Source organism: Trichechus manatus, unplaced genomic scaffold (assembly GCF_000243295.1).
Source record: "Trichechus manatus latirostris isolate Lorelei unplaced genomic scaffold, TriManLat1.0 scaffold00013, whole genome shotgun sequence".
NCBI classification, from domain to species: domain Eukaryota; kingdom Metazoa; phylum Chordata; class Mammalia; order Sirenia; family Trichechidae; genus Trichechus; species Trichechus manatus.
In genome coordinates, this window is record NW_004443949.1 from 26139353 (window position 1) to 26145237 (window position 5885).

Consider the following 5885-nt stretch of genomic DNA (forward strand, 5'->3'; position numbering starts at 1 on the left):
TTTTTTTTTTTTTTTTTTTTTATAGTCATTAAACAAAAACTAAATAGTCAAATGTTCTCTATGAGGAATCATAACTATGTCTTTCTAAGATTAATCTGTGTGTCATTATTTTTATCCTGAATGTTTTAACTAAACAAAGTCAGCTTTCAAAATAAATTTTAGAAAAAGTTTTGGTTTTGTTTCTGTAACAGAATCTCAATGGTATGTTTTTCCTGAAACTGATAGGACTTAATCTGATTTTATTGTTTCTTAAATTTTGGATTTGTTTAAGCTTGTGTTTCTATAGTTAATAATGGAACGAACCTTCACTCTTTAGTTGCAGTTTTTGTTCTTCAGACAAGCTAAAGTGATTTTAATAAGGCTTAGTAGTATTTAAATAGCAACTTCCTCTACATTTGTTTTAAGTATCTCATCATTTGGTCATTTTGACTTTTTAAACACATAGCATCTTTTTCAAATGCACTATAAAGTCTGTTATTGGCATAACTGGTAGACAATAACTTGTGATAATAAATCATTTGATTAATAATAAAAACTGCAAATATTGCATGTTATTTACAAAATCAAGATAAAAAACAGTTTAGTTAATCTCATAAAGTAAAGCAAAGTTTGTATATAGTTTTAGGCCATAAGAGCTGATAGTTTTATTTATGACTTTATAGATTAAGTTATTTATGTATGGAACAAAGCAGGAAAATGTATTGAGAAAGCATTATGTTTACAAAGGACTTCTTTAATGTGTTACATTTCTAAAATGTAAACATATATTTTTAATGCATACTTCAGTAATATTTAAGGAAATCAAACAAAGTAATGATATTATTGCCATGTTGTGCACGTTACCAACAACAACAAAAAAATAAAACAATTTTGGTTGTATTGGCATGTATTTTGATTTAATATGCTTGTGTGAATTCAGCTTGTGTTTCCATAGCTATTCTATAAATATTTAGATACTTTTTAGTTATATGTGATTTAAGAATATTTAAAGATAGGTTATATAATTTATAACTTAAAATCAGGCTTAAAGTGTAAAATGAAATACTTTTCCCCTGGTAGTGAAAGGAGATAGCTACATTAACATTGCCTCAGGCTTGAAAACAAAGTTGGCAGTTGAGGTATTTTTCAATACCTCAAATTAGAGCTGCTTTAACTAGTGGGACATTATGAAATCCCTCATCCATAGGCTGTGTGTGGAGCTAAATTTTCATCATAAATACTTGATTTGTACTTAGATTTCATAAAATTTGCAGTTGAAAAAGGTATAAATATCCAAGTTGTTGCAAACATACTTAAATTTTTTCAGCAGCTGAATCAAGTATCAGTTCTTAAACTTACATTTAAATTTACTGAAATTAATAATTGAGTTCCTCAGTTACAGGAGCCACTTTTCTAGTGCTCAGTAGCCGCATATGGCCAATGACTCCATATTGAACAGCACAGCTCTACTCATTTGCCCTTTCCTGTTGCTCTCAAACCCTAGTATGCATAATTGGTTCTCCATCATCTTGGGTGTTATTACGTATACATATTATAACGAACTTTATACATTTGGGTTACATATGGGAGAGAATGACCCTTCTATTGTTGTAGGATGAACATGTTGATGTTTGTGCTTGTTCAGTTAGATGAACACTTCCCAGTGACTCACAAAGGAGAAGAGGGGTAGTATGCCCAGCATAGAGAGCATAACCAACCTGGCCAAGGTCAGAGTAGGGGAACCAAGCAGTCGGACCACTGGTCCCACTTAAAATCTAAGTTGTTGTTAGGTGCTGTCAAGTCAGTTCTGACTCATAGTGACCCTACATACAACAGAACGAAGCACTGCCCAGTCTCGTGCCATCCTCACAATCATTACTATGTGTGAGGCCATTGTTGGCAGCCACTGTGTCAGTCCATCTCCTTGAGGGTCTTCATCTTTTTTGCTGCCCCTCTACCAAGCATGATATTCTTCTGCAGGGACTGGTCCCTCCTGATAACGTGTCCAAAGTAAGACAAAGTCTTGCCATCCTTGCTTCTAAAGCGCATTCTTCGCCCTGTTCCCATACACTCTCATCGTGGGACTCAGTCAGCCATGGCTCATAGAGTGCCATTTCCCACAAATGCTCACACGCCTGTCTGATTTTGGGTTGTTTCAGAATTTCCCAGCTGCTCTTAATTTACCTGATGCACAGCCTGCTTGGTTTGTAAGCTGCTCTTCTGCTGGCGCTTTGCACTGTCGCTGCTGGGATGTCTGCATGCCTGCCAAGGCAGAATGTTGCGTTTTTGTTTTGTATTCAATAAATATTGAGGATCTACCATGTGCCAAATACTTTAAAGCGCTTCAGGGCAGTGGTGAAAAAGGGTGGCAAGGTTCTGATTGGCATGGACTTTTCACCCAAGTTGGCAGAGGCAGGTAATAGAATATCAGGCATGATAATTGCTGGATGAAAATGGATATTTTCCACACTAGGTGGTCTACAGTGAAAATTCAGTTGAAGCCTCATGGCAAAAAGGAGCTAGCCACTCAAATCTGGGGAGAGAGCACTGTAGTCAAGGGAGTGCCTAGTACAAAAGCCATAAGGCAATGTTATGGATTGAATTGTATCCTCCAAAAATACGTGTTGGAATCCTAATCTGTGGATGTAATTTTAGGAATAGGATTTTCTTTGTTTTTTCCCTTAATGAGCATGCTATTGCTGATGTTGGTGGGCTGATGAATTTTTGTGGCTTCTCTGCAGATCTATATTACCAGTTGCCATCGAGTCGATTTTGACTCGTGGTGACTCCTTGTGTTTCAGAATAGAACTGTACTCTGTAAGGTTTTCGATGGCTGTGAACTTTCAGAAGTAGATCGCCAGAACTTTCTTCCAAGGTGCCTCTGGGGGGATTTGAACCGCCAACTTTTTGGTTAATAACCAAGTGCTTAACCATTTGCGGCACCCAGGAACTTTGCAGATTATATTACTGCCTTTTAATTAGGAGAGAATAAAGAACAGGTTAAAATCATCAATTTTTCAGAGTACTTGCGGAATCCAGTTCTAAAAAAAAATGATCTCTGTTTTTATGAAATTCAATGTGGGACTCATATATATCAGATTGGAATATTTTAGGTGTTATAAAGAAACTGGTGCATTCAACAGCCTAAATGGCAGCCTCAGGAAGTGGAGTCTCTGTTACCACAAGACACTTTTAGAATAGAGCAGAATTCAGGGGTGTCATGGATTGAGTTGTGTCCCCCCAAAATATCTGTCAACTTGGCTAGGTCATGATTCCCCGTATTGTATGATTGTCTACCATTTTATCATCTGATGTGATTCCCCTATGTGTTGTAAATCCTATCACTATCATGTAGTAAGATGGATTAGTGGTAGTTACATTGATGAAGTCTACAAGATTAAATAGTGTCTTAAGCCAATCTCTTTTGAGATACAAAAGAGAGAAGCAAGCAGAGAGACATGGGAACTTCATACAACCAAGAAAGCAGTGCCAGGAGCAGAGCGTGTCCTTTGGACCTGAGGTTCCTGCACTGAGATGCTCCCAGACCAAGGGAAGACTGATGACAAGGACCTTCCTCCAGAGCTGACGAAGAGAAAGCCTTCCCCTGGAGCTAACACCCTGAATTTGGACTTGTAGCCTACTAGACTGTGAGAGAATAAATTTCTCTTTGTTAAAGCCATCCACTTATGGTATTTCTGTTACAGCAGCACAATACAACTAAGACAAGGGGTATCTTGTGGGTCCCCAGAAGCTGAATGGAATTGCAGGCATGTTATACTGGAAGTATTCCACAATATCACCTCTAAATTACTGAAAGCAATAAATCGCCAGATGTAAACTTGGAGAGTTACATCAAAAGTTTTAAAAAGGTTGCTCTGATAATTATGCTTTCAAAAAGTAATGTTGGAAAACTATCTCACCCATTAAATTATTTAGAGGAAAGCCTACCTACACAACGCCAGTTGCCAGTAAATAGTCTTTTTATTTTTATCAGTTACAGCTTATACTTGAATTTGCTGACGACTATACATTGAAATATCTAAATACACTAATGTAAAAGTTATACAAATAGTGATATCCACTTCTGGTTTCATCTGAATGCCCAGCTTACCAAACTCAGTTTTACACCATTCAGCACAGAAAAAAACTGGAACTATGTGACCTCTCCGGAAGGAACTGGAATTTTTGATTTTCTTAATTCTAATCTGTTTTTACTAGTGAAAAGATGTCTGACTTGCCTTCAGGAAAAACAAAGAGAACAACAGTGGAAATTGACTTGCTTGTGAGGAGACACCAAAAAAAAAAAAATACCCAGAAAGACTGGCAGTTCAAATCCTTTCTTGCCATAGCTCTTAACTACTGTGCCGAAAACATAAATGATCATGTTTCAGTAAATTGGATGTCATGAATACTTAACTACATTGCTGTAATACTCACTTTCTTCAGTTGTATTACATGAATTCTTTTGATTGTATCATGTGAGTTTTAGCCTAGAATCACCAGATTCGTGCTCCTCAAAGGCCAGATTTCCTGTGACATCTTCATGATTTTTTCCACATCTATCTATCACTGAGCTATTATTATTAACATTTTTCTTTAAATGGGCTCATTGTAAAAAAATCTAAATACATTTAGATTTATTTTCTAAATAAAAATTTACATGACTACTAAAATAAAGAAAACCAGCATCATTTCCCATAACTAGACAGTAACTATAAAAATAATTACAGTGAAAATTAAATGTTTAATTAAATCTTAGCTAGATAATGTCTTTAATAACTGTGATTCTGAGACCTCTTCTTTCTTTGGTAGAGAAAGAGATGAGCAAGTGTTAGAGATATCTCACACCAAAGTGAATTTCTTCTAGATGCTATTAGAAGCGTTAAAAGAGTATTGAAAAGATATGAACTTTATCATGACATTCAAAGCATTTTAGGTGTAATGTCCCATGTAACACTCCCATTGGTGCCCACCCTACATTTTAGAAAACCATGATCCTAGATGATACTCAAGATTCCTTTTGGCTCTAATATTCATATAAGTTAGAAAACTCAGGCTTTGGGTTCAGACAGGCTTGGATTTTGTGTGCCCTAAGTCTCAGTTTCCTTATCTCTAGGATGAGGATGATAATATACAGCTTACAGTGTTATGAGGAGTAAATGGAGATCATGCAGGTAAAATCCATAGTATACTACCTGTACATAGTAGGAGCTTCGTAAATGTTCATCTCTACTTTATGTTTTGTATTAACTGTACTTACCTGCTAACTTAATTTCAGGGGTGCCCCAATGATTCTCAAGTGAGTTAAATTTGAAATGCACTTTCTTCTCACCTGTAGACTCAGATCTAATGTTTTCATAAGCCCTATTTTTATATACTATTTGGAAACATAGATAATATGTATTTAAATATAAACACACCCTGTGTTTGTGTAAGAAGAAAGCTCATGATACCATACTAATAACACCAAAAGCTTAATATGTAGCTAAATTTTAGTGTCAAGACTTGCATACTAATTAGCAAAAGGAGCCCATGGGGATGAGAATGTGTTGGAGAAGTGACGATTATGAATAATTTTTAAATCTCTATTTTCAACATAAAAAGAGCTCATTGTTCTCAGTTGCTTCTGATAAACCCAATGGGAATATCAGTGATTTTTGTTCCAGCTGAAAACCGGGAACCTTCATGTAAAAAAGAGGAGCTAACAGCTGGCTAAATAAAAGCTTTCTTGGAAGTCTCCTGACAGAAGATTGGGGGCGGAGGTGAGGAGGCAGGCAAGGAGAGAGAACTCTGTAAGGTTTAATTTAAGCCCTGGATAAACAACATTCCTGCTTTCACCTGTCTTTACCTAATAGAAATGGAAAGGGTTTTATCAATCAGGACTGAATTCAGACAGAGAGAGAAGA